Source organism: Pongo abelii, chromosome 16, assembly GCF_028885655.2.
Source record: "Pongo abelii isolate AG06213 chromosome 16, NHGRI_mPonAbe1-v2.0_pri, whole genome shotgun sequence".
NCBI lineage: Eukaryota > Metazoa > Chordata > Mammalia > Primates > Hominidae > Pongo > Pongo abelii.
The window spans coordinates 98,756,222-98,781,108 of NC_072001.2; positions in this window are offsets into that span (position 1 = coordinate 98,756,222).

Here is a 24,887-nt window from a genome sequence, read left to right on the forward strand (position 1 = left end):
TTTTAGTATTTAGAGAGAGACAGGTTCCCAAAATAAACTCAACGGGGGAGAAAAAAGCTATCACTCTACAAATGCATTTGCGAGGCATTACGATTAATATTGATATAATGCCTCTATATATCTACTTGGCACCTGTTGAATTGTTGTACTTACCCATTAGCACTCCATTTAATACCAGAAGGCAGTTAATAAATTCTTCCTTCCTGTGCAGGAAATTGACTAAAAGACACAAAATTAGCTTTTAAATTTTAAAGAATTAAGATCTCTACTGCTGACTTTTTCCTTTATTCAGTTACCTTGAGAAGGAGTGTGCAACTTTATTCTTTGTGTAGCTAGAACCTGTTAGATCCTCAGACCTCAGACTTTGCTTCTAAAAGGCACAATTTGTGTCCTTTCTCAGATCTTCCCTGTACCAGTTTGCAGGAAAGATCTAGGCTTGGATGATTATCTAGGCCTTAGGCCCCAGAGGCCAGAGAGGTCAGGCTTTTGTACTGAGAAGTTGCCTGGATTTCTTTACATTCTTTGTTTGATAAAAGATAGTAATGGCTTTTTGTACCATGCACTCTCCACCCCCAACTGTAAGCACAATGGCATGCCAACCAAAAAGGGGATAAGCCAAAGAGGTACATCTTTTTGGCTTCCATGGAGATTTTATATGGCTATTTTAAATTTCAGAAACAAAAAGGCAAACTGTCAAAAAAAAGTAGAATGCAAGAGTTTTGATTCTTTGCAACAAAGTCTCAATATAAGAAAAATGCATATTTTGAAGAGTAAAAGTAGCTCCTCCTAATTAATAACATTCTTGTAGAGAACAGCTTACAAATCTTTTTTAAAATATAAGATCCACATAAATCTCTCAAAATGGTATTATAGACACTAACAGGAGAAACTGCTGGTATCAGAAAGATGATGTTAGAATAGTAGTGGGTTCTCTTTTTTGTTTGTTGTTTAACAGTGTAAGTGTTTATTTGTTTATGATGTCTGTTTAGGTAGCAAAAAGAGATATTTATTATTCTTTTATGCATTTAGAGGAAAGTCTGAATTATTTTCCTCCACCATCTCAACATTCTTCAAAACTTTGGAAAAATGCTTATGATTAGAAAATCCAAAAGAATTCATCGCTTTTTTTCCTCCAACATCAAGAGTCTTATCATCTTTCCCAGTGTCCTTCAATGGTAGTAAAAATCTACAGAAAACAAAAAAAAACAGCCTCTACTTTAGAACAGGAGAATTTATATCTCCCAAACAAGAATGCCCCCATTATTATCGGAAACACCCGTAAATTGTGAGGGCGCCACAGGAAAGAAGGGCAGGTGTTTACATTAAGCCTTCCTCAAGGCCGCCTTTGCCCATCTGTTGAGTATTTGTCTATTTGGCTTTTGAAAAAACAAATCCGTGTAGAGACTAGAGATAGATGGGGATAAAATAACAAATAAATTCGTTTTTATTCTTACATTTTAGCTTCATCTATCTTTTCTATTTTAAAAGTACTATAACAGAAAACCAATTCTCTTTTTAAGAGTAGCTCCCAGAAATTACTGATTGCTACCTCTATGACTCTGGAAATTTCCTTTCACATCACAGTGATGCATACATTAAAAAAATAAATTTCTCTTCAATAGTGATAACAGATTTTTCAAATATTTAAGAATGATCAATTACCATTAATTGCCCAAAAATCCTTGGCCTTATTGCATTAGACAAGATTTGAGCATTCAGTCATTCCTTGCATCTTATTTCTTTAGCTCGTTTTTTTTGTTTTATTTTATTTTATATTTATTTATTTATTTAGAGATGGAGTCTCACTCTGATGCCCAGGCTGGAGTGCAGTGGAGTAATCTTGGCTTACTGCAGCCACTGTCTCCCAGGTTCAAGCGATTCTCCTGCCTCAGCCCCCCGAGTGGCTGGGACCACAGGCGTGCACTACCATGCCTGGCTAATTTTTGTATTTTAGTAGAGACAGGGTTTCACTATTTTGGCCAGGCTGGTCTCGAATTGCTGGCCTCGAGTGGCCCACCCACCTCAGTCTCCCAAAGTGCTGGGATTACAGGCGTGAGCCACGGCACCGGCCAAGCTTGGTTTTTAAATCCCATTCCTCCAAGTTGATTTTTATAAGGTAAGGGAAGCACTGTTTTCCAAAGCTAGAACCACTTAACAACTCTGCAGTAAGCATACACTACAAGAGTTTTCCCGAAGATTCTGGGGAAGCTTACCAAGGTGCCTATGCCATTGGGCAGCATTTCCCAAGTAACTATCTGAGCAGGAATGAACAAAGGTGGAGCAAAACCAAATCTTCAAGGATGGCCCTTCAGAGGGCGGTGCAGAGCTTTCAGCGGCCGCCACAAATGCCTGGCATTTGCCAATAGCACTGAGCTCTCTGTTGACTTTCTGTCTGAGGCCTTAAAGCAAATGGGCTGTCCAACACTGAAATATTGCCTTGTACTGGTCCTAACTACAGCCAGGGAGTTATCACACAACGCATACCATGCCATCTAAAGGAAATTCTGGTCTTTTCTTGGGCAACAGCCTAAATGTTTCTGGGTCATGTTCACAACTGCTCATATGCATCCATCATCAGGGTTTCCAATGTGCCATGGCTCTTTTGCCCCGGCCTGAGGAATCTCAACCACTCACCCATTTGACAAACATAGTAAGTTCCTACTTTATTCCAGGTACTGTGCTAAATGATAAACCTATAGTACTTAACAAAACTGATGTGTGTGTTACACCAATACATAAGTAATACATATCAATCATATGCCTAGGAGTGTGATAGATAAAAGAGAATCTAAAGGATTCCTCTGCCTTTGTGGATTTTACAGTCTGATTGAGAAAAAAAGATGTTTACATTAGAAACCATTATGAGACAATACAGGATGGTATTATTTTCCCCATTCTACAAATGTTCTCTTCCTTCCACATGTTACAAGAAAAATCCTATTCCATTTTTGTGAAATTATACATTTCTAGGACAATGCAGAAAATTAATGTGTCATAGATCCAGGGAGATTTTAGAGCATCGTCTTTTCTCTGAATCCCAAGCTTTTTTGTGCAGCTAAGAAACCGAAAAACCTGCTCTTACTCCGGCTGTTTATTCCCTAAATGTTAAGCCAAAAGTGTAAATTACCATCTTCCTAATTCACAAATATGCTTTCAGATTCTTTTAAAAAGCATAACTTTTGTGGATTGAGCAAGTTTTAGAAGAGCCATCAAAATTCAGATTAGCTTAGTTTGTGGCCAAGAAAGGGGGCATCCTAAATAGTATGAGTTCTTTGCTAACAGACAAGCTTTGGCTTGCCACTGGACTAGAGGCAGCATTTGTATCTTTATGAAATGTTTTATGTTGTCCTCAGATTTTACAGACATACTATTTTGGGGCTTATCTTGGACTTGTTTTCTCTGTCTCCTCAGAACCTACCCCTTATTTTCATCTGTGCATCTCACAGGAGTTTCATATTCTCTTCAATTCCCTTGCATTCTGGAAATAGTTACTATGGCCGGTCTACAATGAAAAGCTGGAAGCTCCAACTCCCAAGGCCTCTTTAAGTCAAAGCTTATTGGACAATGTTATTCCACTTGATCATCATTTTCCTGGACAGGGAGGAGAGGAGATAAGGAATGTTCATCTGGCTGCCATATCTATCTATCTATCTATCTATATACACACACATATACTCATCTGGCTGCCATATCTATCTATCTATCTATATACACACACACATACTCATCTGGCTGCCATATCTATCTATCTATCTATCTATATACACACACACATACACACACACACATATACATATACATATATATGCACACATATACACACATATATACACATATATGTATACATATACACATTATATATACATATATGTGTATATATCCCTAGATATACATATATGCATGTGTGTATATATATGCATGTGTGTGTCTGTGTGTGTGTGTGTGTATATATATATATCCCCTTCTATATATATAGATAGATAGATGGGGATTTCTTGCTTTCTTGTTTTTAACCACTGAACTCCTGCCCACAGTCCACTCTGAGAACTTAGGGCAAATTTGAATCCAGAAAACATTGATTTCCTCACTGCCATGTTGTTGAAATCATAAAACTACATAACAAGAGTGCAGAAAGCCATATTTTATAAACACCCTAATGTATGGCACATGACTAAAGTCATAAATCTTGACACGTTTACCAAACAAAGTAAAAATCTTCATTTGTCTTACAGAAAGAGAAGTACTCCCATGTGTTTGGACATCTGCACAGTCAACATGTGGCAATTATTGTGCGAAAAATAGAATCACTGTAATTGCTGTTGCAAATTACGGCCTCATTGATTAGTATCTTACTCCCTCTCAAACTCTCCACCTCATCACAAATAAGGAGACACACACACTCAAGGCCTTTGAGGAGATTTTCCCCAAACCGTTTTAGAATAGATTTACTCTCAGCAGGCTCTCCTACACCATTACACAGTCTTTGCTTTTTGTTTAAGGATATCTTCAGAATTTCTTCCATCCCCTTCCTGTATGTTTACTTAGGCACTAAAATGAAGTACACATAATGAAGCCATCTGCAGCAAACAGAATCAATAAATGGAATACCATATTGCTGTGAAGATGTATATTCAACAAATATGTAACACACCGTTCTCTGCGGAACTTGGCATTTCTCATGTGTTACTGAGAATATTTGAATGGGTCCCAAGTTATTTTGGTGTCTGGGGATTGCATACTGAGGCTGGAAACCTCACCAATAAGTTCATCCTATAAAAAGTTTCTGACTCCTCGTACCAGACTTTCTATCAGGAAACTAATGTGATATACACATATCATAAAGTTTGGGGGATTGAGCAAATGAATATTATAAAATGCCAGTTGTTACTTACTCTAAAGATGTTTCTTCTTAGATTTCCATGCTGTTTTTTCTTCATATTCACCAGACCTGATTTGGGGCTGATTATTTTTCAAGATATACACGAGGGACACATCCAGTTGATGTCAAACTGCCCCACTACATCTATCAGAATTTCTTGGAAAAGCAAAGAAATAAAATATGAAGCAATCATCCACGAGCTGCACTTGGCTTCTATATAAATATACCAAGGATTGATTATGCCATTTCTGTCAAGCTTGTGTTTGTCTTTATTTCACAAGCAAATTTTGTATTGTGCTGGAGATGCTACAAGACTTAGCTAAGGTAGGGAAATGGAATTTAGCCTTTGAACCAATTGCAGGGGGGAGTCAGACTGAAGTTCAGATTCATTTCCTTCATACCACCCTCAGGTAAAAGAGGGCACAAGCTGAGATGTGTTCACCCGTGCTCCTGGTCTTGGAAAGGGAGGATATCTCTGACAAGGAAGATGCACTCTATGGACCAGCTCTTAATAAGCAAGTTTGTGCTAACCAGGGCTGACTTTCTGCTTGCACAGTACAACCGTCCTGTCATGGCAGCTCCACCGGAAGATTTGGTTGGGGGAGAAGGGGAGATGTCACTAGGACATTTGCCATTGTTGTGCAAATTTTTTCATCAAGCCATCCTTTGACTTGTATAGCAGATTCCTTAAGTCCATAAATACAGGTTCCATAAATAACACACAAAAAGGAGACCCTGGGCTAAACATTTGCCACCTTAACCAGAATATGGCACACTTATTTTCTAAATTGCATAAGGATCTAGCCCAAGATCAGCATTTCCTCGGGACAAGCCTTCAGGTTATGTTTTTTTTGTTGTTTTTTTTTTGTTGTTGTTGTTGTTTTATATATCCATCTTCTTTCAGACACCTGGGTAAAAATCCCAGCCTGCAGCCACTTGCTTTTTCTGCACCACAGAAGAATTCCCATGGACACAACAAATGACACCAATTGAAAGGCGGGCCTGCTCGAGTAGAAACTGACCTCACCTGCCTTCCTTCCCTTCCCACCCTTGAAGCTTCAGCCCAGCTGGCCAAGTTCCAGGGAAAGTTTCCCAATGGCTTCTTAACAGTGTGGGTCTCACTATAGGAAACACTGGAAGACAGTTTCTCTCTAGAAGTGACTGAGGTGAAGAACTTAAAGTCTTCATACTTACCATCTATTATTACAAGATGGAAGGAGAAAGAGGAGGAAGCAGTCACTGGTTGAACACTCACTTGTACTACACTGAGCTAGGCACGTAGACAGAGTCCTCATTTAATCCCCTATTATCCTGTGGGGAGAATGTGAAATTTACAGATGTTAAAACTGAGGCTCATAGAGACAGCCAGTGAAAGATCTTGAACTTGAATTTTATGTTTTTCTAAATCCAAAGCTTGTATTTTTTTCTTTTTGTGTGTGTGTTTTCTTTCTTTTTTTTTTTTTTTTTGCTTCAGATTGCTTCTCATTGTTTTTAATTATTTTTTAAATAGCACTAGCTATACATCATCATTGGAGAGTCTTACCAGTACAATTGAAGGTTAATTATGTGAAAAATCTGCTGTGTTATGACAAAATGCCCTAATGCCAGAAGAGAGGTTGGCATTCAACATGCTAGTGAAAGATCAACCCAACTGGCAAAGAGGTATATAAATTGCTCCATAATCGACCTTCTCCATGGCTTGCTCTTGTATGATCTAAATGTGATAAACTGTATAAAGGGCTAAGCTCAGTGCTTGGCAACCAGAAGACTCTTCCTTGTAGTTAGGGTCCCAGATGTAGCAAATGAAAATTCAGTACACCCAGTGAAATTCTAATTTCAGATTAAAAAGTGAATAATATTTTATTATCAGTATGTTCCATGCAACCTCTGGGATAGGCTTATACTAAAATCTCATTTAATGTTTTAAATCTGAGATTCAATTTGAATGAGGCATCCTCTAGTTTACTGTCAAGGCATTCTATAGTTTACCGTACCGGTAGCGAGATGAGTATTAAAGCCCAGTGTGATAATCATACTCTCTCTAGAGAAAGATAATTTCCTTAAGTAATGGAGATAATAGTGCCCACTTCACAGGTAAATGGAAAGACTATAGGTGAACCTATACATAAAACACTTAATATGTAGTTGGGATTTAGCACAGAAAAATAAATTGTTTATTTACCCTTTGTTCAGGGAGTTTAAAGCTCTGCGGTCCTCTGAAGCTGCACCTAATTTGGGATTTCTAGGGGAGAAAAAGGAGAGCTGGCTGCCCCCCAGGGTCATCTCTGGTATACTCTGTAAATCTCAGAATCTCTGTACCAGTTCAAGACCACAACTTTTAATAATGGAAACCTAGTAAAATCTGTGTCAGATGCTGTTCTAAATGAATCACCCGTATCAAATTATTTAGTCCTCTCAACAACCCTATACGTTTACCATCTTTAGTTTTACAAATTGGGCTTGAGACACAGAGTGGTAAAGTAACTGGCTTAGGGAATCCCTGACTGTAGAGAACCAAGGCAGCCTGGTTCCAGAGTATAAGCTCTTACGCCTACACTAAAACCCAGGACACTGACCAATGTACATGAATTGGGACTTTGTCATGCTTGATTGCCCAGGGTTCTGTGGTAGTCTGGCATCTGCTGCTTCCCACAGCATCTGAAGACAAGAGTTGAAAAAAGATGAGTGGAGTGCGTGCAATTGTGGAATTGCCCATGGATGACATATTAAATCTCCTCTTGTAGAGACTTATCTTAAGGGATTAGCTGGGGACCTATTTTCTGTGTGCTGAAGAGAATACTGGTTGTGTGCCTGGGAAACCTGTTCTTGGACATGGGACACCATGTGTGGTGGTAGAGCCAGCACCACCACTGGTGATTTGCTACATCTCATGCTGAAACATGTGTGTTTCAGTTGGTTCTTCCTGCTGCTGAGAACATCCTGACATAGCGAGGGCCACAGCGTTGCCAAGAGGGCATTTGCTCAATGAGACATAGCCATTCAGAGGCTACTCTGCAAGAGAGCAGTGGCAATCCACTGTGCCAATGATCGGCTGATTAGCTAAGCATTAGGGGTCTGAAGGGCCTCCCTGAATCCAAATGGATTTCAATTAGGCCTCTTTTTAAATACTGTTAAAAAAAATGTTTACTTAAAAGCACCACTAAACTACAAATGCCGCAAGAAAATCAAATCAACTCTTGAAACAACCACAATACCTAGAGGATAACTGATGGATCACTGAGGCACTGTGCTAGGTGCTAGGGGAAACATCCTATACATATTTCTCAGGTAACCTTCCAGTTACGCTTCAGGGTGGAAGGGTGATGTTAAGTGCTTTCCTTGCCATGGGACCGAAGGTAAATCAGGAAGGAATGGGAACTGATGAGTGCCAAAGTGACTTCATCATGAGCCTCCAATAGAGTTTACACTTCCTGATGGAAAGATTGAAAGATTTTTAGTTGGAAAAGCTGCATTTAGAAAACAAATATGCATAAGCTACCACATAGATGTATCTTGAGCACACTGTCATTTAACAATTACGGAAAGTCCATTGGGGAATGTTTAGAGAACACACAGCTATCATTCTCCCCAAATTCTATATTATATCTATCCTTTGGTCAAGCCAAATAAGGTGACCATTGGTAATTAAATTACACCGTCTTTCTCTCTTCCCTAAGATAATTTCTCTCAACCATCAGTGCACACTGAGAATCTCGGAGAAAGTAGCCCAGTATTGCTCTTGCCTTATCCGTCAAAAGGTTTCCTTGAATATTGTTCACTCAAGTGTACAGCTTTCCCCCATGAGACTCCCAGGGAGAAACACCTGTCTGAAATTAGTACCAATAATAGTTGAAAATCGCCAAAGCTACTGGTGATTACTTATTTCATGGATGCTATAAACTATGTATCTGAAAATATTTCTCTTCACTGTGGCTTCTAGGAAGCTGAAAGCTAACCCTTAAATCTGCCCAGAGGATGAGTAAATACATTGTGGCCAATCTTATTGGTATCACTTTTTCACTATATTTTTTTTTCAAGTTAATTTTAATTCATTTACTCATATTATTTTAAGTACGCTTTAAGGCAGACACAATAGTTTTCAAAAGACAACAAAAAAGGTAGGAAGGGAAAGGGAGAATAGGCGATAGTAACTTCAGAATGGTGATGTGCATGAGAGTATGGTGTCAATTGCAGACTGTTGTGCAAAAATAATATATTTACACTATTAGTAGTAGAAGTCATATCTAATAATGGTGTTAATACTATTATCAGCATTAATGTCCGTATTTTGGTAAGACAGTGATGAGTGGCAGGAAAGAGAAGAAGAGAACTGGCATTAAACCAAACTTGGTGCTAGCTGCCGAAGGCAGGCAATGGCATCCATTCCTCAAGAACAACCCATGAGAGGAAGGTGTTCACATGCTCACTGTATAACTGAGGAAATGGAGGCTGGTGGAGCAAGCTGGTGGAGCACCAGCATTAGTGGTGCTCAGGACACACTGCTAATGCTGAGGCTGGTGTTGCTGTCCAGGTCTATCTGCTTCCGCCTTTGCGCTCTTTATAGCACCCTGTGGACAATGAGGCCAACATTCAGCCCTGTTTGTTTGCATACCTCATTTGTCTCAGAAAATATTTAAGAGGGTAGCACCTGTTACTTATTTTACGCTTAAAGCGCCAGAAAAGATTTCCTTCCTTGCAGAAGTCTTTCCTGGCTCAATCACTTCCCTTCCATGTTCTCGCACTGTCACCGCACACACCATGGTGTGTTCTTACCTTGACCGCCCACTGGCTGGGAGCCTCCCAAGGACAGGATGGCTGTCCTCTCCAGCACTGTATTTGTGGGCCCCTAGCAGACTACCTGGCTGATGGCTAATGCTACTCAATAAATGTTAAATAAATGAGTGAGTGGCGACTGGAAGGTCTGAGGCTGCCAAGGGGTGTGTATCTCACAATTTCTTCTTTGTGTCATCTTCTCTTCCACTGCGGATGAAGAGCCAACCTCTTTCTTTTCATGGCTAGACCACCCACCTTCCCATTGACTGACTGTTATGTTGTCTGCCTCTTTAAATATCTTGTTACTTTCCCACCAACATTTTCAACCCCTCACCCCTTTATACTAGGTCCTCTACCAGTGACGAAGTATTCCTGGGTATCTGGTGTCCATTTGTCCCTCACCCTAGCTGATCATCCAAACTACCTGGAGACATGTTGAAATCTGAGCCTCACCTTGGATTACTAAATTGGGATTTCCAGGATTAGGCCTAGGTATTAGTCTTTTTTTTTTAAAAAAAAAAAAAAGCAAAACAAACCCCACCAACAATCTTTTACTCCCATAAATAAACCTCCTTTGTGGATGTAGAATCAGTACTCGACAGCAATAGCTCACTCCAGATAACACTACTCATGTTCTTCTTTGAATAATTTTCTCTTGCTATTATTTCCTTCCAGATTGAAGCTTGAAGACACAGTTTTTCTTTTTCACATTAACAGTGAGTTTATCATCTGGTCCCATCCCATTCTTCTGAATGTGCATAGACAAAGGTGTCTAAAAAGGTAGAATGCTGAATACTTTCTCAACTGGCAATCTGACAGAAAGGCAAACAGCCAGAAAGGGAGACAGGGCAAAGCGGAAGGGCTCATGCTACACAGATGAGCACATTTATGCCCCATATTTCCCAACCTCTTCAGGGAAGGTTGAAGTATGAGATTCCTGCCAATAGTGAGTAAAAATAACAGTTTCACTTTCAGTTGGAGGTTTATAAGCAAGGGTGTGAGTTCTCCATACCTATCCTTCTCCCACCACAGAGACCTTGAAAGATGTGTGTCCCAGAAGCTATATAACCAGGTATAAGCCACATGAATCCCTCAATTCTCCTGGAGAAGTGTTCCACCCTGGAGAGCTGCTTCTCTTCTAGAGGACTTTGAACAAGCAAGAAACTATATTTCATGTGATAGGCCACTGAGAGCTGGAAGTTTATTACCACAGTACAGATTTTCCTATTCTGATTAATATAGAAATTGGAAACAGAAGTGAGAATTGCTCACAACAAAAACTAAGAATAATTGCCATTGGCTGAGCAGTGGGGCAAGAAGGTGAGATAATGAATATCATATTTGGGAAATATTAAAATATGGAGCTGCTTGTCATGCAATGCTCAATATATTATACATTTCAAAACTGCTTAAAGAGTGGATTTTAAATGTTCTCAACACAAAAGATAAGTGAAGTGATTGATATGTTAATTTGCTTGATTTAATAATTTCTAAATGTACGCATATATCAAAATAACACATCATACCTTAAAATGTATACAATTATTGTCAGTTAAAAATAAAATAATAAAAAAGAAGTAACTTTAAACATTTCAAAACATATGTGTAGAAAGCCTGTTACCCATGTTCATTTGGGAGATGGACGCTACCTATTGAAATAGGAGAAGACTTTGGAAAACAGAATATTTAGCTGCTCTTAATTAAATTTGGCAAGATATTATAAGAATGATATGAGCTCAAGAGAGAAACAATGCCAGTTTGAAGGCAGCAATGCAAAGGAATAGGGTGATTTCAGATATTCCAGGCCCTATAAGGTTGGAGAATATGAGGACTTGTAGAGATGAGGTTAACAAGACTTGGAGGGACAAGTGCTAGGTGAACATTTCATTTGATAAAAAACTTCCAGGGCAAAGGACAAATTAGGTGTATGGAACCCTCTTCATTGATTAAAGTACCTGAGGGCAAAAGTCATACTATAGTTATGTCCTCCTCTGTGAAATCAAAAGGCCAAGTAGCCACCACAAAGTAGAAACAGGAAGGCCTAGGAGAGAGGCAGATGAACAGGAAAAGAAATAAAACTGTGAAGATGCTTTGGAGAAAACCTTGGGTATGATTTGGGCACAAAAAACAGTGGAGGCAGGCTGGGCACGGTGACTCACGCCTATAATTCCAGCGCTTTGGGAGGCCAAAACAGGTGGATCACCTGTGGTCAGGAGTTCAAAATCAGCCTGGCCAAGATGGTGAAACTCCATCTCTACTAAAAATACAAAATTAGCTGGGCACGGTGGTGCATGCCTGTAATCTCAACTACTTGGGAGGCTGAGGCAGAAGAATCACTTGAACCTGGGAGGCAGAGATTGCAGTGAGCTGAGATCACACCATTGCACTCCAGCCTGGGTGACAAGAGTGAAGCTCTGTCTCAAAAAAAAGAAAAAAGAAAGCAGTGAAGGCACCATTGGGTACCTTGGCAGGCCAGGAGCTCAGCAATGAGAGACATGGTAGAATAAAACACATGGTAGATCCCTTGGGATCCACCCAGACAGCGACATAGAATACTAAGAATTACTACAGTATATTAAGGGCTTACTAAGTCCCAGGACCTGGACTAACTGTATCTATTTATCCTCATTTTATCCCTGTGAGATAAGCATAATTATTCTCATTTTAGAGGTGGACAAAATGAAGGCTTAGAGGAGTTAATTTCCTGAAGACCTGTTAACTATGAAGCAGCAGACCTAAGATTCCAATCTTATTGAAGAGAAACAGCACCAGTCATGTATTAAAGGAGGCAAGACAGATTTTATCCAGACTACTGCAACAGGAGACAGAGACTCCAGTATAAGCTGAGCTCAATGTCAACTAAGATAAAGATGACTAAGGTTATTAAAGGGAAAACAAAAAGAAAACAAAAAAAGATTATGAGGAAATTTTAAAAAGAGAAACAAAAAAGAGACTGGGAGCCAGGTGTGGGGGGAATGGAAAATGATAGAAGACGTGCTTTGCATGGTTTGGCAGCATATATTTCCATGAGCAAAGACTCAGCATTCGTCACACCAATTAATCAAGTCAAAGAATATGAGATTGATCATTATTGGTCCCTTTGTCTCAAATCCAGAGGTTGGCTCTCATTTTATTCCTCAGGCCACCCATCAAGCTAAAGAGGAAGCAGGAATCATAACGCTCAGGATCTCCTGATGCTAACCTCTATCCTGAGACCACCAGGCTAGGGTGCCTCACCCTGAAAGAGCTATTTTATCCAGAGAAGGCCAAGCCTCAAAAAATTCTATGCTGGTCTGTTTTCTATGAAGTTCCCAACATTGTGGATGCTTATCTGAATGCTATCTGAACTATTCACGTCTCCAGGGAGAGCATAATTGGACTGGAAATTTCCTAAAAACAAACTTTCTTGTAAACGTTTCAGGCTGCCCTGGGTTGGGTCAGGCCAGAAATATCCCTTCTCTAGCCCTCTGGCCTGAATTCTGCACCTCTGAGGATGAGGACAGTTGAGGCAGAAGAAGTAAGGCCCTCGTTAACAATGACAGGGTGGCCTCAAGTCCCCCAACACTCCCACAACGTTTTGATAGTGGGTCCTATCAAGATTTGGAAGTTTTCTCATCATCTGAAACAGAAGTCCCAGGTCCTTTGGGCACATCTCCAGGTGGCCTCTTTAATGGTAAATTAAATAAAAGCATTTTCTTACTTTTCCCCACAGAAAGTAATGATATTTTAATAATGCTATGCCATTACTTTCTTGGGATAACAACAGCGAGGAGAATAGCGAGGAACATCAGGCCTGGAAAATTGCCCAGAATATAGCATTAGTTGGTTAAGCCACAGAAGAACCGAAGAAAGAAAAAGAAGGCAAAGAAATACTTCAGACACCAAGACAGGAGCTGAAGAACAGCTATGCGTATGTCACAATGTTAAGTCATTATTTCTTAACATTGGCTACTTCATGAATGATTGCTGTTTGGCCATTACAAACACATGCTTAAGATACCTTCACTTGATTTTTTTTTTCTTTTTCTTATTTGGATTTAACTACAGACAAACAGAAATGGCTTCTCAGGGAGCCATTCTACTCTTAAAATGTAGATGTCAATTTTTGTTTTCTACAAGGTTTATTGATCACTTTCTAAACACAGATAATTCAGAGAAAATTGAGTCAGCCTCATTTCACTAATAGTTGGTGTTTTCTTTGCGGTGGTGGCATGCAGCTGGAAAGTGTGTGGAGGTATGAATTTTCACATTATTGCATCTGACTGTTGAGTGAAGTCTGCAGGGATTGTTGGTGATTTGTGACAAGCTAAGGAATTCCTTTCTCAGCCTGCAGTAAGCGTGAAGCACATTATTTAAAACCAACCCAGATCATTGACATATTGTCATCTTATGCTTTTAAGAGGGTCCTTTCCCCCAGAACATATAATTTTCTGTATGGCCTTTAGCTTTTCTGTTTCAAATCTTACTCTTTGGTATTATGTTGCTGTTATCAAGATAAAGGGCCTATTTAAAATAGCTATCTATTTAATAATTTGATTATAGGTGACTTTTTGCTTTCTGTTGTTGTCTAATTTATTTCAATAAGCGTTTACTTAACTTTAATAATGAAAGTAACAAGTATGTAAGTATTGTAAATGACTCTTTCATCTCTTTTGCCTTGTCTTATAGGTGAAGACTTCAAAAAATGTAGCTCGCACTGATTCTATTCTTCTTTGAACTGCTACAGTCCTTATTTGTGTTTTTTCATTTTAGCTATTTTGTATACTAGCTGTTAGTTGCCAGTGACACCCCCTGAGTGAGTAATCATGCTTTCAAGTGTTCCCGGCCTTATACAGTCGCCTCCTGCACCACATGGAAGCTGAGCCTTCAATTAGTGTTAAGCAGTAGTGAGAGGTGCTTAACCAGTCTTGAGTCAGTGGACAAGGCCAGGCAGATTTGGCTGCTGCACTTTTGGGGGACTTGAGAATTGAAATCTGGCTATGCTGTGGCTATTTTAAAATACTAAGTTGTGAGATTACTGCTCATGTAGCAATGGATGTATTCATAGATGCCAAACTTTCATTTCCTTATGTTTTGTCTGAACATCACTGACTTTTTTGTCCATTTCTGTATGTTAGTACACAGCTGAGTACCACACACATAATAAGTTGTAAATAAATATCAGAAGAACAGACGATCTAATGAGCATATAAATGATTGAATACTATTAGAAAAAGAAGTCAATCACAGAGTGACACGGGGTTTTATTTGAAATATCTAAACACATTATTCAAGTTCAAATCTTATTGTGTCATTGTGAATCCAATCCAATAAGAATAATGTAACTTTTACCTACAAGGTATCAGTCTCAACTCCTATTATTCGCACTATGGTAGGGGATTCAAAGCTTCCACATCATCTGGGACCTGAGGAAAAATGCAGAATCTCAGGCCCCACCCCAGATCTGCTTAATCAGAATCTGCATTTTAGTAAGACCTCAGGTAACCTGTGTGCTCGTTAAAGTTTGAGAGGTGGGCCTCTAAGGCACCTACTTTTCTGTGTTATTTGTGAGTCTATCAAATGAGCATGCTAAATAAATGCTTAAAAACATATGACAATAAATAGGATTCTTTGAGGAAGATATCATTTGTGATTGACTGTGTTTCACAAATAAGTGCATTCTGATGTCAACAACATCCACATTCTCTAAAGGCTCCCAGCGCAGCCACAGTGTCACCCAGCTGTGACAGCCTGAGTGATTTCAAACACTACTGATTGACATCTTAAACGTTGCCTGGAAATGCCGCGCTCTGCAAAATCCTTCATCACAAGAACACATCTGCCTTAAAGTTGGCTGTCCAAATGGAGGGGCATTTCCTCCAGAAAGCAAAACACCAGGCTTTCATCTCTTCAAAGCAAATCCTCGTTTTTGGTACAAAGAGGAGTTTTCCCACCTCCTTCCAGTCACTTGAGTGCCCCTCCTGGGTGAGCACCAGCCCTTTGCTTTGGGCCCTGACCTAAGAACAGCTCCGCCATGCAGATGATAAATCTCAGAGCTACCAAGCAGTTGCCATATTTCCCGGGATCATGTTGTGTGAACGGCTGACGGGAAAAACCCAGGGGTATCTCGTTACAGGAAAGAGCTGCGATTTATTTATTTATTTTCTTCCTTCTGTAACTAATTCCAAAAACAGATCCCCGCTTGGAAGCCAGAGTACAACAGAACAAGATAAATTCTGTAAAATTCTAATTGGGGAACAGTTGACTTAATTGGTGTCCGTTTGGCAGACAATGGGAAAGGCTCCCCAGCTGGGCTGGGAAAGGACTCTGGGGGAATATAGCCTTGCAAGAAGCCTCAAAGCTCTGGGGACCGATTGTTTCCTGAGGTGAAACGTGGAGACCAGAGCTTGGATTAACTCTACAACTGTCAAGCTCCATTAGGGGCAATCAGAGGAGACAGAGCATGGGTTAAACACAGGAAACGGAGCTGACAATAGAGGCATATGTCTCTAAGAGCAGGGAAGGGAGGCAGGCATATCTATGTCTAATAACAAACATAAACATTTTTCTTTCAGGTTCAGATGTAGCACTGATGGGTCAAAGATATTCCTCAGTATGGGGTGTTAAATGTCAAATATTCGGAACCTAAGCAGTTCAGTTACACGTGCTTATTTTGTGCAATCTGATGGTGGTGAAGACCTTTCCTGAGCATCTCAAGTCTATGGAGAATTAGAGCGGGTTGCTGAGTGTTAAGAGCTGAGGGTTGGCTGGAGGAGGACACAGGAGAACCCCAGGTTCCACTCCCTGCATTGTTTTTACCCTTCTGTCTTCCACTGGATGACTTTTCTGAGTACTCTAATCCTGGTTTGGTCATTTTAAAAATCGGGGGGACTATTATCAATCATTTCTGAGGACCCTTCCACCAGTAACATTTCATTAACTTATATCTTGCTTGATTTCAAGAAACACAGAATCATTTTCTCTTTGTGTGTGCGGGGGTGTAGTTATGTAACAAGCATGTACCATGTGTCTTTTAATATATTGCATATTGATAATATAACCCAAAAGCTTGTGTATTGTTATTCTGTAATATTTTTAGGTATTACAAATATTGTAATACATCACAAAAAACACAAAATACGTCATACCAATGTATATATTATGCAAATACTTAAAACATTGTAACTAAGAGTTAAAATCACATTAAATGCTAGCATAAAGAGAGCATCTATAGAACAATTAGGTCAAAATTCAAACAACCCTCATCTATAAAGGATCTGAATGTACTTAGCTTCTGTGCTTATGAAAGTTATACTTTTTATAACTTCACACAAATGATTCATCTCCTCCAAAGACAGGAGACCTAAACTCATCTTTTTACAAGGAATCCTCCTAATTGGCCATGCACTCCTCAAGAGCAAGAACTGTGCAGAATTCTCATTGTATGGCCAGGATGCAGGGTGTGAACAGAGCCAGGCCAGATATGTGCACATCGGTTCAAGACGGCAGAGGCAACACCTTGGTTCATGAGACAACACAGAAACTTTTCACTTGATCTTTAAAGCACTCGAAGAACAAACTCCAGAGTGAATACATGGTCTGACAGGTGAAAGCAAGAAGGTGGGAGCTGAATTTTACCAGAAGGTGAATGTATAATCACTGAATGCAATTTACCATTGCAACCCAGAGCAACATAGAAGGGAAGGAAAGGGCGCCATTTTTTTCAGAATTGTCCGAAATTCATGGATTAAATTAAACATCTTTGCTCCACCTCTAGAAGAATAGAACACATGATAGAAAGTCATTTGACTGTCCTGCACTCAAGGCATCCACCCATATATATTTGAAGTCCCAGAGAGAGCAAGGGAAGAATTCTCTTGCTTTTTTTCTCATGGGCATTTCCTGAATGTTGGAAATGAAGTCGGGAGCTTTAGACGGAAGACACAATGCTAGTCTGCAACAACCTTGACCTTTAAAATGGAAGGTTGGCAAAATCCATTTTGATCTCAGTTCACCTGTCTGCCTTCCCTCCTCTTCTGAAATGTCAATCTTAACGGAAGAATTTGGTTTTGAGAGATATGAAAAATCTTTATAGGCAAAATGGATATTTAAATGCAAGACTTTTTTCCCCTCTCCTATTAGATTGACCAGCAAAAGAGAGCTGTGATATTGTTTTGTTTTTATTTTTCTTTGTATCCTGCAAGTCTAACTTTGAATTAAGGAAAGTACCTTCACTGTCCCATGAGGAGTAATTAATTCAAAAGAGGCTTTTCTTATTTGGGTCAAGATATTTTTAAAACAGGTGAGCTGTTACTGGTGATGATACGAGATGAAGAAAAAGGAAGAAAACCCTTGTGACTGAAGATGGATTAAATTGAAATATAAAATCAACGGCAAAGTGAAAATATAGTATTCTGTGGTCCAATTAAGTCTTGATTATGCAATAGAATCATCTGGATTTTCCTCCTGATATTGGAAGGAAAGGCTGATTTCTTGTTCTCTCCAGTTCAAGCACTTTTTTCTTTCCATTTTGTATTTTGATTTTGCATTCTAATTACAGCATTCTGTCTCTTCCTCCCATTCAACAGCTACTTCTGTTTGTCTTTCATTCTCCCTGTCCTGTGTACCTGTTGTGCTCCTTTATCTTTGTCCTTTGCATCTCTTAGACCAGGCCCATGCCAGCCCCAGGGTTTGTCAATTTTATGATTCATAGCTATATTTTTCCCAGCCTCCTACAAAGAAGGTCTTGGAGTAATTTAAAAACAGATATTTCCATTGGCAAGCTGGATTGGAAAAAAAAAATCCCTTATTGACTGATCTTATCTCGTATAATGTAATCTAATAATAAACCTGTTCTCAGAGGAAATATTCAATAGATATTATACTGTTAAAGCAGATTTTAGACAGTGTGCTCAAACACATTAAATACAACAGAGCTGTCCAGTTAGTTTCTATTTATCAAACTGCTTAAAAAGAAAAGTTTTTATCATATTTTTCTCAAAGTCTAAGGGAGTCCCCCCTGTATGTTATCATTCCACAAGTCTGTAATCCTAGGACATGCCTTATCTTTACACACACCTTTAGACCATAATTAAATGGCCACTCATACAGAAAGTTCTCAGCAGTTGTTCCGGTAGTTAAATGCAGAATAGCAACCCAATTTATGTATAGCAAACGGGTAAGAGCAGCTTCCTTCATCTGTCAGTAAGTTCTTTCATCAACACCATTTTCTGAATGCTTAACATTTTGAAAAGCACTATGCAGGCATGATTTCCTTCAACCATGCCACCCTATGAACTGGCACCATGGTTATCTCCATGTTACTGGGGATAATAGAAAGGAAAGCATGTAGTTGGTGCAGTTACATGGTTGACAGGTAACAGGACTCAGATTAGGTTTTATGCATTCAGGCTCCATAGTTTATGCTCTTAACATCACGCTATCCTGGCAAGAATCTTAGACCTTCAGTCTTTCATTAAATTCTTTTTTTTTGGTTGCTTTTTAAAATTTTTTTAAATTTCTTATTTTATGGGTACATAGCAGGTATATATATTTATGGGATACATAAGATATTTTGATACAGGTATACAATGTGTAATAATGACATCAGAGTACATGGGGTATCAAGCATTTATCATTTGTTTGTGTTACAATCCAATTATACTCTTTCTGTTATTTTAAAATGTTCCCTAAATTATTTTTGACTGTAGTCACTCTGTTGTACTATCAAATACTACATCTCATTCTAACTATATTTTTGTACCCATTAACCATCCCTAGTTTCCCCTCCCCTCCCCACTACTTTTCTCAGCCTCTAGTAACCATCATTCTACTCTCTAGCTCCATAAGTTCAATTGTTTTAATTCTTAGCTCTCACAAATGAGTGAGACATGTAAAGATTATCTTTGTGTTTTCGCTTAACATAATGGCCTCCACTTCCATTCATGTTGTTGCAAATGACAGGATCTCATTCTTTTTCATGGCTGAATAGTACTCCATTGTGTATATGTACCACATCTTCTTCATTGATTTATCTGTTGATGAACCCTTAAATTGATTTCAAAGCTTGACTACTGTGAATAGTGCTGCAATAAACATAGGAGGGCAGACATCTCTTCGACATACTGATTTTCATTCTTTGGGGTATATACTTAGCAGTGGGATTGCTGGATCATATGGTAGTTTTACTTTTAGTTTTTTGAGAAAACTTCATACTGTTCTCCATAGTGGTGGTACTAATAATTTACATTCCCCCAACAGTGTACAAAGGTCTCATTTTATCCACATCTTCACTAACATATGTTATTGTCTGTCTTTTGGATAAAAGCCATTTTAATTGGAGTAAGATGATATCTAATTGTAGTTTTGATCCACATTTCTCTGATGAACAATGATGTTGAGCACCTTTTCATATACCTGTTTGCCATTTGTATGTTTTCTTTTAAGAAATGTATCTTCAGAGACTTGCCCATATTTTAATCAAACTATTAGATTTGTTTTCCTATTGTGTTGTTTGATCTTCTTATATAATCTGGATATTAATCTCTTGACAAATGGATAGTTTGCAGATATTTTCTCCTATTCAGTGGGTTTTCTCTTCAGTTTTTTTTTTGTTGTTGTTATAATTTCCTTTGCTATAGACTGGTTTTCAACTTGACATCATCCCGTTTGCCCATTTTTGCTTCAGTTGGCTATATTTTTGGCGTATTACTCAAGAAATCCTTGCCCAAATCAATGTTCTGCAGGGTTTTCTCAATGATTTCTTATAGTAGTTTTATAATTTGAGGTTATTTAATCCAGTCTTTAATCCATTTTGATTTGATTTTTGTACAGGGTGAGAGACAGGGGTCTAGTTTTATTCTTCTGCTATGGATATCCAGTTTTGCTAGCACTATTCACTGAAGAGACTGTCCTTTCTTCAATGTATGTTCTTGGCACCTTTGTATAAAATGAGTTCACTGTAGATGTATAGATTTATTTCTGGGTTCTCTATTCAGTTCCATTGGTCCATGTGCCTGTTTTTATCACAGTACTATGCTGTTTTGGTTACTGTAGCTCTGTAGTATATTTTAAAGTCCAGTAGTGTGAATCTTCCAGTTTTGTTCTTTTGGCTCAGGATGGCCTTTGTTACTTCTTTTCTGGTTCAATATAAATTTTAGGACCATTTTTTCTATTTCTGTGAAGAATGTTATTGGTATTTTGATAGGAATTTCATTGCATCTGTAATTTGCTTTGGGTAGTATGAAAATTTATAACAATATTGATTCTTTCAATCTATGAACAAGGATTTTTTTCCCATTTATTTATATGCTTTTCAATTTCCTGTATCAGTGTTTTATAGTTTATTTTTAAGAGATCTTTCACTTCTTTGGTCAAGTTTATTCTTAGATATTTTATTTTATTTGCAGCTATTGTAATTGAAATTACTTTCTTAATTTTTTTGATTATTTGTTGTTGACATATGGCAATGCTACTGATTTTTATATATTGATTTTGTATCCTGTGACTTTACTAAATTTGTTTGTTGGTTCTTTTAGTTTTTTGGTTGAATCTTTTGGATTTTCCAAATATAAAGTCATATTATCTGCAAACAGGATAATTTGACTTTTTCCTTTCCAATTTGGATGCCCTTCATATCTTTCCCTTGTCTGATTGTTCTAGCTAGGACTTCTAGAACTATGTTGAATAACTGTAATGAAAGTGAGCATCCTGTCTTGTACCAGATCTTAGAGGAAAGGTTTTTGCTTTTTCCTCATTTAGTATGATACCAGCTGTGAATGTGTTGTGTATGGCTTTCATGTGTTGAGGCATGTTTTTTTCTATACCCATGTTTTGAGGATTTTTATAATGAAAGGATGTTGAATTTTATCTAATCCTTTTTCAGTATTAATTGAAATAATCATGTGGTTTTTGTTCTCCATTCTATTGATATCACATTTAATTGACTTGCATATGTTGAATCATCCTTTCATCCCTGAAATAAATCCTACTTGGTCATGATGAATATTTTTTAAGGTTTAGTTGAATTTGGTTTGCTAGTATTTCTGTTGAGGATTTCTGTATCAATGTTCTTCAAAGTTATTGACCTGTAGTTTTCTTTTTGACATGTCTTTGTTTGGTTTTGGTATCAGGATAATACTGGCCTTGTAGAATGAGTTTGGAAGCATTCCTTCCTCCTCTATTTTTCAGAATATTTTGAGTAGTATTGGTATTGGTTCTTCAAATGTTTGGTAAGATTCAGGAGTGAAGCTATTAAATCCTGGGCTTTTCTTTGCTGGAAGAGTTTTTATTCAGCTTTGATCACACTACTTGTTATTGGTCTATTCAGGTTTTGGATTTCTTCATGGTTCGATCTCATTAAATTCTAAACCTGAATATTTTATCCTGGAACTAGTACTTGGAACTAAAAGAGAGAAGTGTAGCATTTACTGAATATGCACTGTACACCTGACACTGTGCTCAGAACTTTATGTGTTACCTTGTTTAATTCATACACAAAATGTCTAATTGTATATATTTCACAAGCAACAAAACTGAGATATAAAGAGCTAAAGAACTTGCTCCAAATAAAACAAAATCATTTATTAATTTTAAGATTTAAACCTAGAAATATTTGTCTCTAGATCTCATTCTCTGTCCATGAGATCCTCATGAGCCCACCTGCTTTAGTCTTCTCCAATTTGATTTCATGAAATAAATTCTTGTTTGTAGGGATATTGTCTTACTCTATGACCAATATTCTTAATTGAGTCTCTTGACTTTATTATTTCTTTCTTTCATTCAATATGTCTTTCCTGGGTCCGCTTACTGTGTACTACATGTATGTGTTTGCCAAAACAGAGATGGTGGCCATTTTCAGAAATCGAAGAAAACTATTCTGGGCTGTTGATGAAAGAGAAGACTTTTTTAAGTTAATTATCTCCCACCATACTGAAAGGTAGTCAGTTTGTAGGTATTAATCAAGACCCCACAGTGTATGAAATGCTGTGCACAGAGCTTTCATTAGTTATAAACAGAGGTTGTCCTCATTCTCCCAGACATACATATTTTCGAGACACTGTGTGCCTGCTGTAATGATCTTTAAAGAAGTCCCAAAAGCTGATACAGACTTGTGTCAGGGGATGAATGGTAATTTTCTTCCCATTCCCTTATAGACCATGATCCAGGTACATTAGTAACTACTCAATAAAAGCTGAATTCCCAGCCTCCCAATCTAGAAACCTTGAGGTATTTAAACCTTGAAACTTTAAACTACCATTTTTCATACTTTTGTTTTCAAGTCCTAAAATGTTTCTCTCCTTGAAAGCTGGTTAAATCTATCTCTCCTTTTTCTTTCCTTACACTACTGCTTAGTCCCTACCATCACTGAGTTCACACTCCAGCTTTCTAACTTATCTTCTGATGAAGGTGGTACCCTCCATCATCCATCCGTCCAGATAGATTGAGCTATACCTTTTGATATTTTATCCAAGAAGCCACAATTTCCCATTGGCAAACTTGTGAGGATATCTCTGTTTCCTCACAGTACAAAATGGCAGTCATACAATGGTAGTTACTGAAAAATCACTTATGATTCTAAAGTAATGGAAACAAATCATAATACCCATCAACAAGAGACTATTGGATAAATTATGGTACATTCTTAAAATGAAATAGTGTCCAGCAATTAAAAAGAATGAAGTTGTATCATAAATGAAGATTTCCAAGATTTCTTTGATGAAGAAAGCAAGAAAAACTACCATTTGTGTTAAAGGAAAAAAAATACTTGTTTAAATACTTGAATGTCTTGGAAGGCTCTACCAAAAACTGCTAATGATGCTGCCTCCAATGAATAGAGAACTAGGAAGAGAGAGAGGCTTAAGTTTCACCATGTACCCTGTGGGAAAATTTGCATTTTTTATTATATGCATGTATTACCCATTCAAAAATACGGTAGTTTTTTTTTTTTTGTAAAAAAGAAATATTTTGCATAGCTTTTAAGACTTTTCTTGCTTTGCCTGTATCCTAACTTGTTCTTACTAGCAAATATATCAATGAAGACTTTACCAGAGCATATATTTCTTCAACTGAAAATTAGCTACTTTTTATTGTGATAAAATATATAACACAAATGTTATCATTTTAATCCTTTTTAAGTGTACTGTTCTATGGCATTAAGTATGTTAACATTGTTGTGCAGTCATCATTTGCATCTACCTCCCAAAATGTTTCATCTTCCCCAGTTGAAGCTCTGCACCCATTAAACAACAATTCCACATTCTCCCCATGCCCCAGCTCTAGGTAATCACCACCACTCTACTTTCTGTCTCTACGAATTTGACCACTCTAGGTATCTTATATGAGTAGAATCATACAGCATTCGTCCTTTTGTATGTGGCTTATTTCATTTAACATCATGTCTTCCAGTTTCATCCATGTCGTAGCCTGTGTCATAATTCCCTTCCTTTTCAGGGTTGAATAGCCTTCCATTCTATGTATATGCCACATTTTGTTTATCCATTTATCCATCAATGAACATTTGTGTTGAGCATCTGTTTTACCATAGAGCATCTTTTTGACTAACTACGTTTCTAGGTGGAACCCTTTTAAAAAGTTGGAAGGTTATGAGATCCAGATAGGTGTCAATGTTGTCCTGGTATGACTGTTTCCTGGCCACATCTAGAACATCAATTAGCATTCTGTGAGTGAACACCCTGAGAATGATGATTTTTAATGTTGTTCATAATTAACATTATCATCAAATTAAGAAAACCTTTCTGAATGTCCACACTAACTACAATAGTTAAAAACATTAGCTTAAAATATTTAACACAAAATACGAAATATAATTGAAACAGTGCTTTAAACTCACAATTTAGATATCTTATGGGCCTTGTAAGCAGAAGTAGCTTAACCTGTGAAATATTTAAGTACCAATCTTAATAACTTACCAAGAGTTTAATGTGAAAAAGCAGCTCTTCCAACATAAACATATTTTTATTATATTGTACTTTTAAATTGCCAAAATTTAGTTACTGCATTTTATAAATGTACTGTGCATATACAAATTATGCCATTAATTTAAATGAAGCTCCTTTTGGAAACTCACATTCTGCATTACCATAATTATTATCACGATTATACATATTTTACCTGGAAAAATTCTGACATGTTTAACCTATTTGGGTCAAAAAATTTAAATAGAATAGGTCTTGATATTTTAAAAATATGTATTTGGAGACTGAGTAACTAAATTACAGAGCCATTGGACATCAGA